Genomic DNA, 16,467 nt, shown 5'->3' on the forward strand with positions numbered 1-16,467 from the left:
ATGCGGCTTTATCAGGGGCAGCTCGAGGCACCAGCAAAGCAAGCTCCTGCTTGGGGCAGCCCATTTGCTGGATCCCTGCAGGGTGGCAGGGATCCAGCATGGGAGCTGAGAACCAACAGGGGGCTCTGGGAGCTGTAGTTCCTTGGTTAGCTCACTGCCTATAGAGCCAGCCCTGGAGCAGGGAAAGAACTACATTTCCCAGCATTCCCTTGGCCACTACCAACTAGAAAGGAAGGAGGGGGACTTCATGCGGTAGTGTGCTGTGAGTGGAAAGTTGCACTGTGAACGGTAGGGAGACCATATTTTAACATTCAATAAACAGGACACTCCACGGGGAGGGAGGGTAGCCCCACCCTGCCACCATCCACTCCCTCTGACTGCCCCCCACAGAAACCCCAACCCATTCAATCCCCCCCCACGCTCCCTGTCCCCGGATCACCCACTCCTGGGACCCCTGCCCCTAACTGCCCCCCAGGACCCCACCCCCTATCTAAGCACTGCTGGTCCTTGTCCCCTGATTGCCCCCTCCTGGGACCCCTGCCCCTAACTGCCCCCCAGGACCCCACCCCCTATGTAAGCACCGCTGGTTCTTGTCCCCTGATTGCCCCCTCCCGGGACCCCAGCCCCTATCTAAGCCTCCCTTCTCCTTGTCCCCAACTGCCCCCTCCTGAGACCCCCACCTAACCCTGACAAACCCCTGGGACTCCCATGCCTATCCAACCACTGCCTGTCCCGACTGCCCCCCGAACCCCTGACCCATCTAACCCCCCATTCTCCCTGCCCCTGACTGCCCCCCCAAACCTCCACCCCATCCAACCCCCTCTGTTCCCTGTCCCTTGACTGCCCCCTCAGAACTCCCTACCCCTTCTCCAACCCCCCAGCCTCCTTACCGTGCCACTCAGACCAGCGTGTCTGACACACTGCTGCATACATGCTGCCGTGCTCCCCTGCGGAGCCCACAGCCACCCCCCACACACACACCCAGCACCTGCCTTCCAGATTTGAACACCTCAAAATTCAGGAGTGCTCAAGCTCAGTTTGGGCAGCTGTTACTTCATTTCTCCCAAATCAAATATACTGATCCACTGTAACTTGCTGTAGAAAAAGTAGGATAAAATTGAGCAAGAAATGCTTCCCAGTGCTTATTAGGACTGGAATTGCTATTTTCAAGAGCCACTGCCTTTTTTTTTGTTTGATTGTTTAAAAGGAAGTCAATGATATTGCATTGGCAAATTCCCCATAGAAAGAAAGAGTGGAACAAAAGAATAATAAAGGCACCTCAACTTTTCCTCATTTATGGGGGACAGTCTTATAATATGCATCCAGATATCCTCCAATCACACAAGCTGAAAATTGTTCCACTTTACTGCAGCTCTGTAACCATATGGGAACCAATCCTGTCTATTTTTTGTGCACATCCAAAATTCCTGCTGAATGACCTGCCCTGGGAGCAAGTTACCAGTGACCCAGGGCTGCGGCGGAAGAAAGGTGCAGGTTGGAGGGGGGAGAGCCTAGGGCTGGGGTGGCAGGAGGTGTGTGGGGGAGCACTGGTGGAGGGGAAGAGGGGATCCCAGGGCTGGGGTGGCAGGGGGGTGGGGGGAGGGCACTGGTGGGGGGGAAGCCCAGCGCTGGGGTGGCAGGATGTGTGTGTGGGGAGGGGGAGAGCCCACGGCTGGGACGGGGTGCAGCCAAAAATTTTTTCCTTGGGGCGGCAAAAAACCTAGAGCCGGCCCTGATGATGATCCATAATCTTTAGTCAGAAAAGCTTATAGTGAAAGCCATGGTTGGAAGCTGACGCTAGGCAAATTCAGACTAGAATTAACTACTGGAACATTTTATCTAGAGATGTAGTGAATTCTTCAGTACTTGAAGTCTTCAAATCAAAACTGTATCTTTCTAAAAGACATCCTATGGCTCAACCGGACATAATGGGGTTGATGATGAGTTCCGTGGGTTATGCAGGAGATCAGATTATCTTAAATGGTCCCTTTGGGGTTTAAAATCTATTAATCAAAATGGAAGAAGATTTCTCTATATGTTAAATGATGAATGTCAAATCTAGTTTTATGTTATGAAAAATTCTTATACCAAAATTAAAGAATTCAGTCACTCCCAATAATTTTTTTGCAAATATATTTGTAGAGTTATTGCCAGAAATGCATCAAGAACAGATGGGTTGGACCTCACCCTCCTACGTTTGGCTTGTAAGCAAGTTTAATGCTTCATGAACTTATGAATATAACTTATGAAAAATGGCATCTCAGAAACATGGACAAAAGGAGTATGACCTTGTTGTGACCTGGGATATGATGCTGAGGAGACTACAAGGGCTGTGACAGCTGGCCTTTTGCCAACATCTTTTTGTGGTGAAGGTGTGGTCTACTGGTCTACATACATCTTGTGCCCAAGTTAGTAAAATCAGTACAACCCTCTTGTATGGTACTCTTATTTTTAAGAGTATCCACACAAGAGGGTTTGGTTACATGGTGCACAAACTGTGGAGGATATCACTAAGGTGTCTCCTACAAATCCTTCAAAACTGGTGCCTTCAAAACTGCTTTTTACCACTAGGTAAGATATTAAGACACTAGTAGCATTCCCCATTCTAAGTATCTGGTCTTAGTGGTAGCAATCTGATTAAACAAATAAAGAATAAAAGTATTTCATATTTGCCCTGTTTTCTCAAATTTACTACATACAATTTTTCAAAATGGAAGGATATTTTACACAAAACTGCTTTAGAGAAAGATGGGTTATTTTAAGAAAGCAAGAGGCAAAATTAATGAGCCATACTTTAATAGCAATAAGCCTTATGACAGTGTGCATTAATAGCCTATTGGTGCATTTCAGAGGTGGCAGAACCTACATGCCAAAACCCTACTGACTTATACCCTGTGGAGGCTTATTGCTATTTTAACAGTAAGTTGCTTTTTGTAAAAGCAACAAAGAATCCTGTGGCACCTTATAGACTAACAGACATCTGTTAGTCTATAAGGTGCCACAGGATTCTTTGTTGCTTTTACAGATCCAGACTAACACGGCTACCCCTCTGATACTTGCTTTTTGTAGTGACTTCACTTTCCCCCCATTGCAAAGAAGAAGAATAAAAGGGTGTTTGTCATTGGGTGGATTTTAGTCTTGCTTGGTCTCAATCCCTGTAGTTACTACCTACTGGGGTGGGAGTACTTTCCACTTCTTGCTCAACTTGGCCCCCAATACTGCCACCGATCCCGGTTTCAGTGGGACTACTCAGGATCGCAAAGGTAAGCACGTGTGTGTTTCCAGGAGCAGGACCCAAGTGGTGAACTATGTGCTTGGGTCCTGTAGGCACAGGATGGGTGAGTGGCCGAGTGAGGTGGGGACTACAGACCCAGGGAAGAGCGCAGGTGAGAAATAGTTGAAGGGGGCTGTGTGTGGTGGTCCTTCCCCTCCCCGCCCCCGCGAGGTTTGGGTCAGGTTGGGTGGGAGCCCTACACCAGGGTCTGCAGGGGCGGTGGCAGGGCGCTGGGGAGTGCCCCCTGGAGGCGGGGCAGTGGGTGATGGGGAAGCGCGTCCTGGCAGGGCGGTGGGAGGATGCAGCCTGTGCCAGTCCCTGGGGGTGGGGGGCACGTTTGAGGGGTGCAGGAGCTGCAGTGTCGCTTTGGGGGAGGGAGGCGGAGTCACCGGGGGAGCTGCACCCTCCCCTCCGCGCACAGGGCGGGGTGGCCAGGCCCGGCCCAGCCTGGAGCGCGTCGCTGGCTTGTGTGGAGCCGCGGCGGGAGAGAGGCGGCCGCTAAGCTCCGCGGTCGCCGGGCGGACACAGCCAGGGCCCCGCCAGCAGGTCAGAGGCGCCGCGGGTGTGTGCGGGGCAGGGCCGGGGGTGCGTGTCCGTGGGTGCCGTGCGCGGGAGCAGCGAGGCGCCCAGGGGCTGGGGGACGAGGGCACCGGCAGACGGGCCTGCAGCGCGCCGCGGGGCTAAACGGGTCCCCGGGTGCCGGGGCGGCTTTTTGTTCGCTTCGTTTGGGTGCCCGCGCTTGTTTGTCGCTCCGGCTCTGACGAGGCGCGGGGGCTCAGGCAGCGCCGCGAAACCCCACCCACCCCCAGGCTCCGCTTTGCCTCCTGCGGCTCCCACGCTGCAGACGGGGAGACCTTCCCGGGCTTGCTGGGCTCCCGAGTGACAAGCAAGGCAGGCGTGTGTCAGCTCTGCACCTGTGCAGGAAACTCGTGTCGGGGGGGGGACGTTGACCCAGGGGTTACGGCTGAAGAGCGCTAAGTTGCCCTGCTTCGTTGACATGGGCAAGTGTTTATCCTTAAACTTTGGTGCGTTTCCCACGTCTGTTCTAAGAAGTTGGGCTGCCCCAGCGGTGATAATCACTGCGTTAGACAGGAGCTTCATGCTCTTCCTCGGGACGGGGAGAACTCTGCTTACTCCCTATTATATGTGGTTCAGTGGCAATTGATAGTTCTGTTAACTCAGCATTTGGCACACTGCGCTTGGTAGAAAGTAGCAGTGAGCAGAACTGATGTTTTTGTTTCTTCTGGAGAAGGAGATCTCTGATTAAGGCCTTGTTAGCATTTTTCTTCAAATTTCTCACCATTGCAGTTCTGCTGCTGGCAGTAGTGGCTAGGTGGGCTTATGCAGATATCTTTCCAGAAGCCACTGGTGCCTCTTAGCTCATCTAGACTTGCTGTAATTAGGGTTAGACAATACTGTGGCTAAAACATCAGTGGCCTATCTGTACTAGCTCTTCCTTTACTGCTACTGTGCCTCTGGTAGAGCTGTGCTGGTGGGAGTGAAACAGTGGGAAGTTTGAATAAAAATGCTAGTTTGTAATCACACCCTGAGAAACTGGGGAAAACACTTAAGTACCCTCCTCTGTTGCCAATTATAGGCAGAAAGTCTGTAGATAGATAATGTTGATTAGAAGATGTCTTTTCACTTTTTAAAAAAAAATCCTTATTTTCAGTCAGTTTCTGTTTTGAGATGTTTTGTCTGTTCAGTTTTAGACCTGTTCTACTCCTGACCACAAGTACAAATAACATCAATAATAATGCATACATATATTTGAAACAGCATGACCTACGTTGAGATATACTTTGTTTAACTGTAGTGTGAAACCATGCAGGGATAATCTAACTAGTGAGAATGTTTATGGTAGTCGTTTCAAATTGCTGTATTTTGAAAGTAATACAGAATTATAATTAGGAGCAGAATATAATTGTTTTCTTAAATATATGTGACTCAGCATGTAACTTTAAAACACTGTTTATACCATGGTGTGTGGATTAAAAAAATCCTTTTCATCCTCATTACCTACAGTTCTTGCATTGGGTTTTCTGACACTCAATGTGTATTTGAACACTGAAGTGTCATCCAGGGGATACTGCTCTTGAAGAATGGTCTCTAGCATTGCTGTGCCAGGCTGGTAGAAAACCTCTTTTACACTTGCTCTTAAAATGTGTTGACACTGGAGAGAAAAAAAAGTTCAGCATCAGTACTACCAGTTTTGGAAACTATAGTGTAGACTGGGCATCTGGCGTGGTGGTAAAAATATCTGCACACAGTCAGCCGTTCAGCTCACATGTGCTGGCACTGGTGCTTGAAAAACTCAGTTTTTCTAGTATTGTTCAGTGCCAGGTTGGCATGTGTTTGAAGGATAAGAGAGCACCTAGTGGGACAAGAGCCGTTCTCTTCCTCTCTGACGATAAGGCTTTTTGAACACCAGTTGTCATCTTGTTCCCCTCTGCATGCTGCTCTTCTCCCAGATTACCATGAATGCCTTGGTTTGCTTCTATTATTCCAGGCTACTGGTATACAAGGCTATTGTGCTTCAGCCACTGGCACTCACTACAGCTTATGTAGACCCTGATCCAAAATGTAGCTATAGGTGGCCTGACCCCTTGATTTCACTGCAGCTCTGCACAGGTGCATAGATCTGCCTATGTTGAAAACAGCTTGTAGCTTCAGGGCCTCAGAATGGTCTGGCAGCCTGCTTGCTTTGCTATATTAGCATTGGTCTCCTCATGAGTGGAATGGTTGCATGTGCAGCCACACAGGTTGTCATTTGTAGGCCCAGCTGTGCTATTATGTGTGTAGTCCCAACATAGTTTTCCTTCTGAAGTTTAATTCCTCCCTTCATCATCATAGCGTTTTCTTCTTTCTTGGGTCCAAACTAACCTGCCTAGAAAAACTCAAGAGCCTTGCACATAGGCATTAAATCTGTAAAGTAGATTCTACTCTACTTATCAGAGTAGAACCCCAACTAAATCTTTCTTCAAATGATTCCTACAACCCCATAATCATTTTTACTGTTCTTCTCTGAATTGTTTCCAGTTTGTTGATAGCTTTTTGATGCTGAAGTGCTTAGAGAAGATGTGAATGCAGTAGTCAATAGCAGAGATGAAAATAACTTAGAAGCTGTTTTTTCAACACTGGTAGACCCCCAGCTGGTCCTACTCCCCCCACCCTCCGATAGCTGTTTAAACTGTGCTTGTGTGTATTTTTTTTCTAGAGTATATAAAAATAGCTTTCATACTCTTCTTATTAGCTACTTTTATAATACCTTTTTCACAAGAGAGTCATGTAGTATCTTAGTGAAACCACTTAGATGTGTGTGTAATTTTACATGCTGCCAGTGGTAAGTCATAGAGGTCTGATTCTGGTCTGTTGATGTTAGATATCGTGAAGGGCACCCTAGAAACACCTGATCACATGTATATGGTGCTTAAGATAAAGCTGTGAATTTTGTCTCTCCCAACTTTAGCAGCTTTTTGTTTGCTATGGTTGTTTGGTGTTATGCATATGTAATCCTTCATCTTTCCTTATTGCAGAAAAGCTTTTGCAAAATGATGAGTCTTGTAGTGTACTCTGAAAACTGTCATGCTTAGACTCTGCCTTATTCACTTCAGTAGATTTTCCATGGTTGAGTGTTCCTGACCCAGCATGCCTTATTTGTGTCTTTCAAGAGCTTCACCTTTGGCAGCAGGATTGTCCCAGAGGAGTGCAGCTCAGTAGATAGGTGATTTCTCATGTAAACTGGTCCCAGCATGTTGACTGTCTTAAACATTCAGACACATTGGTACTAGAAGTGAACTAGGAGTTGAAGAGTGTACAGCATCAGTGTGATATGTTCTTTACAGCTTTTCAGCTAAGGAGGTGGGTGGTTGCATTCTAAACAAGTTAGACTTCCTGTGTAGCCTTCACTTTCAGCCCGATACATTGGCTTACAATAGTTAGTGTCTTGATTAGCTTCTTGGTGTTGCTCTTCTCACTAGCAACACTTCATATTTGTTTTCAAGTTGAGCTAATGAGTTTTTTTTCTGGTAGGCACTCTAATAACCTTGTGACTGTGTCTGCTGAAATGATATAAAAGTCAGTATTGTCAGAATGCTCTTGACAATGGCATCTGTTGCATCTCAACGTTACTATTCTATATATGTTCTTGTATTTCACTCATCACCATAGTATCTGAATGCCTTCCAATAGTGCATTAAACAACATGACTAACATCCATCACGTTTCTTCTCTCATCCTCTTCCTAGGGGAGAAGTGTGTGCAGTGGAGTGTCTTGTTTCGGTAGGTATTAAAAAAAAAATGTTGCTATGTATTTGTATTAGAGAAAATGCACCTTACACTTGGAGCAGAAGCTGGGGAGGTTTGTGACGGTCCTTAGTTCCTGGGGTAGCCCTAGGGAGGGGGCCGTAATGAGGTGATGGTCTGTCAGTGTCCAAGGGAAGGGGTGGGATTTAGTGTTCTCTGTATTGACATCTACACTGAAGATCAGGTCCAGGGTATGACCTGTGAAAGTCCTGTATCTTATAACTATCAACGTGCTTTTTTCTCAGAGGTAGCTATCAGGTTGTTAGAAGGGGATATCCAAATTAGTTGATGAGGAATTCTGTTTAATTAAATTTATTTTTATGGAGAGTGGAAGAAGCAGAAAATGTAGAGGAGGTAGTGCGCATGATGTAGGGAAGGAAAGGATTAGGAAATAGAGCCCATCCATTTGGATAACTCTGTTGATAGGATTACAAAAGAGAGATTTACTCCTAACAGGTAGTGAATGAAGTATTGCATGAACTTTGACTCTAAGATACAATTTCTCATAATATACATTTTGATAGCGATGGAATTAAATCTTAGGCCACACCTACACTACCACTTATTGAAAAAACACCCCCCTCAGCAACATAAATTTCACTGGCATAAGTGGTAGCATGCACAGTGCTATGTCAGTGAGACATAGCTACTACCGCTCGTTGGGGGGTGGTTTAATTATGTTGATGGGAGAGCTCTTAGCCGTCGGCATAGAGTGGCTACATGAGAGACCTTACAGCGGGACAGCTGCACTGATAAAGTTATCCCACTGTAAGGTCTCTAGTGTAGACATAGCCTTAGTGTAAACTATTTGAGCCATACTGTCATCACAGATGTAGCTGTCCCAGGGTCTGCTGCTTGTACTGCTGACGTGTTATATTGACTCTATTTCCTTGGTCTTTGTAGCTTTTGCTTTTACTTCTTTGGTGCAAAACATTCCTGTTGTTTGTGCAGAGTCATCTCTGATCTATTGGTAGGTCTGCTCTTACGACAGAATGTAGAATACCAATGCTGCAAACCCAGCCAGCACACGTATAAATAGCAGCATAGATGGTGAGGCACTGCTTAGTCTAATAGTGCCCTAGATGCCAGAACCCTGGGGTGAACCCCCTACTCTGCTTTCTACATGCCCAGGCAGTGCTGCTCAGCTCTTCACTGCCATTTTTAGCAATGTCCTGCTGTGGAAGCCCTGCCCGCTGCAGTGAAAAGCTCTGGTGGGCGGAGCTGCCAGAGCCTTTCCCCACTGCCTCCCTCCCATCAAAGCCTTTCATTGCCACATGTAGGTACACACCCCAGTAAGGGTGGATGCAGCTTTCCTTTTGCTAAGGTGTGTTACTAATGTACCCAACATGCCACTGCAAGTGTAGACAAAGTATATATTTCCATCAACCTAGGTGATAACAGGAACAGGTGAAGGTAGATGATTGTGCATATGGCTGTTATTCTGTAGAGTAATTACGCAAGAGATCATAGGTAATTTAATATATGAAAGGCACTATACAAAGTACTCTAGTACTTCACAGCAATCAAGCAAGCTAAATCAAAAGGGCATTTTTTGAGATGAGAATTAGTTTGGTGCAAAACCAAACAATAGTGATTTATTTAAATAAATTTGCATTTAAATAAGTGATTTATTTAAAACTAGCATGACAGAAAGAAAAATTTGCTTAAGTGTACACAAACTGGTAAACTGCCCCAAACAGCCTGTTAACCAAATGTCTCGTTGCTGGTTAGAAGTCATAGCTTTCTCCTACCCTCACCTCTGAGAAAGAAAGAAAACCTTCTATTTAAATACCCTATGCCTGTCCCCTCTGCCTAGATACCCTGTTAATCATGTTGGGGTCTCCCCTCTCATACATACAGGCTGCCAATCACTGTAAAGGCCCAGGAGTCCACCCCTCCACGTCTCACTTTAAAAACCCCCAAAACTAGCCAGCTGACTCTCATTTTCTCTGAAGCGATAGGTGTTCCCTCTGCTGACAGAACAAATCAGGGAGGCTGCTGTCTGTGTCCAGTGTACACCCCTGAGCAGCTAACCCCGGGTGCAACACAGCAGGCCCAGACTGATAAGTTCAGTGGCAGTTTATAAGCAAATGGTGCCTACCCGCAGAAATACGTATCTGTATAATTTTTATATTTTAAATCTACATCCCAAAAGTTCATGAAAATAATAGAATAGTTTTTAAATGAGTTGAATCAGTTTGCTAAAGTGAGTCAATATTTTTCTTACTAAATGAAGGGGGAAATTTAAAATATGGTTGGTTAGGTTTCATCTTTTTGGATTTGGAGCTGAATAAATACTTAGGAAAACATGCTTTTAGATTTAATGGGTCATTCGATAATTGTCCATTAGACCACTAGCCTAAGATTCATGCTGGCTGCTGACATTGCTTAAATTTCATGCAGAATTTGCAATGGATAAGAGGTGGACAGCTGAAGCCTCTCAGAAGATGCAAGCACATAAATTTTGGAGGTAAAACTAAGTAACAGAGACATTCCATAATTAACACCTAGTTTTGTTAAATGAAGTTAATTCATAACCTCCATTGCAGGCAAATCCTGCTCTCTCTGCATAGCTTTGGGGGCCATCATGTAGAATCAACATGATTTTTGCTTCCCAAGATGTGGAGCTGGAATTGGGGAACACATGCAGCAGATACACATGCTCTGAAAACTAAAGGGATCTTATGGTGTACAGCTAAGGGGATTTTAGGGGTGGGAGCCAGCAGATCCTCCTATTAGATAGATTCATCAGATTTTTTTCTTCCTGTATCTGGTTTGAGTAGAAGCAGAGAGCTGCGGTGAAGGTGGTTTTCAGGAAGAACCTCTCACTATACAACTCTGTTGTTCAGTAGGGTGAGGATCCGGAATATGGACAGTTCACATCTTTGCATTGTTTTCAGATGTCCGTCTGTTGACCTGTCATGGAACAGGGTAATACAATAAGCTTAGATTCAGCTGAGGCAGCATCAGGCTTATGAGAACACAACACAGCACCTAATGGGTAAGGAGCAGCTTTTGTGTTGAGCAGACACTGAGTGGCACTAGCTGAATTCTTACATATCAGATATGGAATGGCCTCTTGTGGGCAACAGCCAATATGGGGTGAGCTATAGCAATTCAGTTACAAACCCTGCACTGGCTGTGTGAGTTCCTTACAGGACCCAGGACCCAGGAAGATGACACTACGGGCTTCTCTGAGTTGGCGCACAGTAGATGGTGCACAATATGTAGACATGCTAATAGGGTGTACACAGGAAAGCTGTACTCTCTTTCAGTTTGCATCATTGTGTACACACAGCAGGAGCTTGGTGTGCACTAAGCATGCAGCATTTCGGGAGGGTATCCCCAAAATGCTTTACTTTGCTGCTGAGCTATGTGCATTCTGGGTTTTTTTCTTCACTGCGTGTTGTGGGATAATGTAATGGAGGTCAATGAAACTCTGGGATTTGGGGTCAAACTCTAAAAAATCCACTCTCTGTCTCATAGTTCCTGCATTTTTGGGTGGGCTAGTACCATTTTTGAATTGCTGTCATGGAGAGTTAGATGACTGGGGCTGTTGTCATGCAGGTGTGTGCTGCCATGCAGAAGGTACTGTTTCACTGGTTTATGAAGTTTGGTAATGCACAGGAGATTGACTGACTGCTTTTCATGGATGGAGTTCCCAAATTGTATTGGGGCAATCGATGAGACACGTGTGTGTCTATCATTTGACCCACATTCGGCTTTGGAGTTTATAACCAGATGGGGGTATTTCTCCATGGTGCTCCAAGGCCTGGCTGACCCCTGTGGCAGGTTTACAAACCTAAATGTAGGGTAGTTTGCAAAGGTCCACGATGCTAGGATCTTTCGGAACTCATGCTTGTTTACCTTAATGCATAATGGATAGTTTGCTCCCAGGATCACTATGGCTATTAATGTTGTGGAGATTGCTCTGGTTATCTGGGGAGACCAGTTTATTCTCTGCTTTTGTAGCTAATGAAGTAATTTACAGGCCCCGGAGACAGAAGGCAGTAATGATTATGTGCATAGTTGCAGAATGACAGCGGAACGGGCATTTGGCCTTCTGAAAGCAAGGCAATGCTGTCTTATGGCTAGACATAAATTTATGGTACAACAAAGTTTTCCCTAAAGTTATATCTCTGTGTTGTATTTTTGCACAGTATTTGTGAGAGTAAGGGGGAGAGTCTTAACAGGGGAGGCTGAGGTGCAGAGACTTGTTTGGTGATATGATCAGCCATCAAGGCTTCTGCCAGAAAGCATAAACCACTAGGGCAATTCTGCTAGGGGTGCCTTTCTTTTTCAGGCCCCAGGCTCAAATGTGGAAATGTATGTCCAGCACTTATCCCGGTTGTGGGGGTGGTGCTGGGAACAGTGTTGGATTGTGAGCATTGGAGTTGCTTTCATTGGTCGCAGAAGTAGCATGTTGTTGCACGGTGTGTTTACCTGCCCCGTCCGCAGGTTCGGCTGATCGTGGCTCCCACTGGCTGCGAATCACTGCTCCGGGCCAATGGGAGTTGCTGAAAGCGGTGGCCGGTAAGTCCCTCAGCCTGTGCCGCTTCCAGCAGCTCCCATTGGCCCGAAGCAGCAAGCGGCACAGGCTGAGGGACTTACTGGCCACCGCTTTCAGCAACTCCCATTGGCCTGGAGCAGCGATCCGCAGCCAGTGGGAGCCGCGATCAGCCGGACCTGCTGACAGGGCAGGTAAACACACCGGCCCAGCCCCCCAGGGGCTTTCTCTACTTAAAAATTTTGCTCATAGTGATTGTAACATTTTCCAACAACATGAGACACAACTTTAATGTGAAGAAGTCTGAAATTCAAATAAAGAATGGTGGAGGGGGGGCCGCACACAACAACGGGTGGGGAGGCACTCTCCTGTTCTCAGGTGTGTGAACGTCTTGCTTTTGCTGGTTCATGTTTTTCTGGAGTTGAGAGTTGGGGCTCAAAGTTGCCAAGTGCATTGAATGGCTGGAATGTACTGGGTTCCCACATTTTGATGTTCACGCTTCTCTGTGATGGTACTGGGAAGGGGACTGACCTCTGCAGGAGTACAGCAGTGGGGCTACAGCAGGGAACATCTGCTGGTGTTCCCAATACCCTGCATTATCCAGGGGCTTCAGAACATGGCTCAGTCCTAGTTGAGGGCACTTCATTGACTGAGGACCTAATAGCAGCATGTGTTCCAGCAGAGCATTGTGCCTGTGCATTGCCTCTGCGAATAACTTTTTTTTATACCCCTGTCTGTCTTCATGATATTTCTGGTTATGGCAGCGCTGTCCCAAGCCACTTAATTTCTGCCTCTGGATAGTTGCCCATCTTTCTCCCGCTCATATTTTAAGAAACACCATCCAACTCTCTGTAGTTCTCTAGTTTTTTTTTTTTTTTGTGAGCCTGTAAGAGGGCTCCAGACATGTCACTCTTAGGGCTGGTCTACACTATGGGGGGTATCGATCTAAGATACGCAACTTCAGCTACGTGAATAGCATAGCTGAAGTCGAAGTATCTTAGATCGATTTACCTTGGGTCCTCACGGCGCGGGATCGACGTCCGTGGCTCCCCATGTCAACTCCGCTACCACCGTTCGCTCCGGTGGAGTTCCAGAGTCAACGGGAGCGCGTTCGGGGATCGATATATCGCGTCTAGATGAGACGCGATATATCGATCCTTGAAAAATCAATCGCTACCCGCCGATACTTAGACTACATAGAAATTAGACTTCTGTTTCTTCCCCTTCAGGTTGGACAGCTGCTCAGCTGCTGATAAAGGCCCTGTCCTGGAGGGTGTTGCTGCTGGAGGTCCCGAGGAGTTGAGAAAAAAGCAAACGGTTATTGTTCATATTACAACTATTTTCATAGAAGTAATCGTAGCATTTTTTTTAGTCCTCTGTTTCTGAATTCCATTCCCTGAGGTTCATCCCAGACTTGGGGAAACCTCAGATAGTAAGTGGCGTGTGCATGGGGGCAAGATTGAGATGTTCCTGGTTTGGGTCTTCAGTTATTATAAGAGGTCTGAGAGGTTAGTGGGGACAGGATAGTAGTCCCCTCTGTATTCCCATTAGATTGTCCTGATTCCTGATGACAGAGAGGCAGAGAATGGTCTTATTCAGAAAGGTAAAAAGGGCAGACCAGTGAGAGATGCTGTGAAGTTACCCAGATGGTCTCCCTCATCCCACCCCCCATAAAGCTGCAGGAGGAGAAGGAATTGTGAGCTATGCCAAGGGTGGTGCAGCTGTCCCACAGAATGTCTGGATTAAAGTCGAGCAATTTCTCAGTCTTGTATTCTGTTTAATGTCCCCTGCAGACATTCAGAAAGTTCAGAGAAAATAGCCTGGGTTCTGCACTGATTATTTGAAACCTTTACTGTTCCCAGGTCTTTCCCCATCCCCCCCATGAAATATGTAACCTGATGAAAAGCCATTAAGAGCTGCCTGGCTATGCTACTCCTAACCTAAATGTATTTTCCTGTACAAATCCCTGTAACAGATTGTACCTGAGCAGGGAGCAGTAGCCCGAATGCCCACACCTAGGTATACCTCATGTAAGCTGTGAATACTAACTAAACTTTTTTTTGTGTAATAGCTGTCTCAATAAACATTTGAATTTCACACAACTAAATAGTATCATTATGGAATGTTCTGTGGGAAGGCAGGGGAGGGGAAGTAGAGGCTGTCTGAGCCTGCACCTTGCAAGTTTTGAGCATGTGAATGGAGTTAGGAGTGGGGGGACGGGATGCAGCATTTGCCAGGAAGGAGCGATTTAGGGAGGGACAAAGAAATTCATAGATGGGAAGTGGATGGGTTTGAAAATAGATAATGGACAGGGCTTCAGCACAAGATAAAAGCTGATTGCCTGGCTGGTCCAGTCGCCATTTTGAAATTGTGTTGCGGGAGGGGTTGGGGCAGTATGAAGGCGAACAGCATTGGGTGAGGGAGGGAGGGGATGGAGACTTGGGAAGGTTTCTAGCTCACATCTATCAATAATGGCAGCGGCCATGAGGCACCTGGCACTGAAGTTAACACAGCAGTCTAGCATAATAATAAATTGAAGATAGGTCCCCTCAGTAGGATCGTCCTCCTGTGTCCTGCACTGGATTTGGGTCTGGGAATTGGGCGGCTGTGGGTTCCGAAGAGAGCTTGGCTGTTCGGGGAGATCGCTTCACTGTCCCACTTGTTGTCTACAGGGGCCCTAGTGTGGAAGTGGCGGAATACCACTATTCACAAGGGCCCAGAGTTCTGTTGTGGTGTTCCTTACAAAAACTCCTGCCCAATTGCCTATAACATGGACTGGACACATGCACGCCAGTAGGCTTTTTGTTATCCCTTATGGTTTTTCGGGTGTTCACTGTTTATGTGGCACTGGTAGGCATTCTAGCTGTGACCCTTCTTAGGCATCAGCTTTGAGATCCCCACAAAACGTTTCTTATTGTGGTGGTTGGTCACAAGAGTTGCCTGCACAGTTGCTTGTTCTCAGATAGCGAGGAGATTAAGGATCTCACCACGGCTCCAAGAGACTGCTCGAGGCATGTTGTAAGACTGCTGGAGTAATACCACTATAATGCTGTTATGCTGACATATTTGAATCCCGGAGCAAATGGATCGATTCTGGTCCCATGCCAGAATTTAAACCTCTGGTCAATTTGACTCTGGAGTAGTGGAGGCTACACATATAAACAAGTCAGTCACGGATACCCACAAAAGCAGTGTAGGATAGCAGTTGGAGTACTGCCAAAGTAGTGAGGAAGAAGAATTATGTGCACATAAAAAGTAAATCCGCATTAACTCAATTCACATCAGATTTAGTATAGTTTGAAAGAAGACTCCAGAATTTGCACTGGGTAGGGAGTTAGTGCACTTTAAGGGTTTGCATTGTGTGTATGCAGGCATTTTCAATCAGCACTAACTCAAATGAGTATGGACTAAACCCCCTCTGTAGACAAGTGCTACACTGATTGATTTACATTCAGTTCACATTTGAAAGGTTTTCTTCTCAACTTTACAGGCTACAAACATGGGGGGATTTGGTTATTTTTAAGAAAGTTTTGGTTATGCACTATTCGGGTTAGAATAGCACTCAGAGTCCTCAACCAGATTGTTCCTCATTGTGCAGGGTACTATAACTGACACATTATCCCAATGTTTGTAATGAGGGAACTTTTCTATTCACCATTGGTAAATGCATTTGTCAAGCCCTGGCTCACTGACTTACTGTTTACACGGCTGTCTTAAATAGTATTTGTACTTCTGTGTGATTCATTGTGAGTCATAAAACTGTGTTGTTGCATAATGTGCAACAGCTGAAGCTAGCTAAGAATTTTTGTTTTGCATTTAACTAGATGGCATAGCACTAAAGAAAACAGGACTATGGTTGGAAGGGTCTTTTCTGAAATGGGTAAAGAAATACAATTCATGTTTGCTCTCAATTTTAATAACTCTTAAGGATTAATTTTCAGACTAATGGTTTATTGAATTATAAACAGCATTTTCAGTTGTCTCAAAGAAAACGAGAATTGTTTTCCAAAACACAGCTCTCATAAATCTATTAATAGACCCTACATTTATTATTTTAAAGGGTTTATTGTACATTATCTATTTTACATTAACTTCTTCAGTAAGAAATTAGTTGTCCTGCAAAAATTCTCCTTTTACAATTAATTTTGTAGCAAACCAGAGAGTTGTTGAACAGCTTGGAAGATAAAGAGGGTGTGCACAAATACAATGACTAAGTTGTATTCAGTTATGTTGAATATGCACTTCCATACTTAAAGGAACACTCACAGTTTAATAATGATGAGCAAGATTCTCAGTTGAAGTAAATGGACGCAATCTATATTTCAGAAATATGGGGCCAGATTCCAACCTGGTATAAATTGATAGTGGAACTATACCGATT

The 16,467-nt window shown here is 45.7% G+C and overlaps 1 protein-coding gene across 16 annotated transcripts in view; it reads left to right on the top strand.

Moving 5' to 3' along the window:
• Positions 1-3,367: 3,367 nt before the first annotated feature.
• Positions 3,368-16,467, top strand: part of MBNL2 (muscleblind like splicing regulator 2) — a 156,213-nt gene continuing 143,113 nt past the window's right edge. For 9 of the 16 annotated variants that reach the window (XM_039483199.1, XM_039483136.1, XM_039483207.1 and 6 more), the window contains exon 1: positions 3,708-3,820. The gene's annotated coding sequence lies outside the window, so the exon portion shown is untranslated. Of the gene's footprint in view, positions 3,387-3,707; positions 3,821-4,227; positions 4,300-7,521; positions 7,556-9,982; positions 10,050-13,315; positions 13,404-16,467 lie in introns of those variants that run through there. The other 7 variants (XM_039483164.1, XM_039483148.1, XM_039483255.1 and 4 more) reach the window with 7 other exon arrangements.

The sequence above is a fragment of the Mauremys reevesii genome, linkage group 1 (assembly GCF_016161935.1).
Source record: "Mauremys reevesii isolate NIE-2019 linkage group 1, ASM1616193v1, whole genome shotgun sequence".
Taxonomy (NCBI): Eukaryota; Metazoa; Chordata; order Testudines; family Geoemydidae; genus Mauremys; species Mauremys reevesii.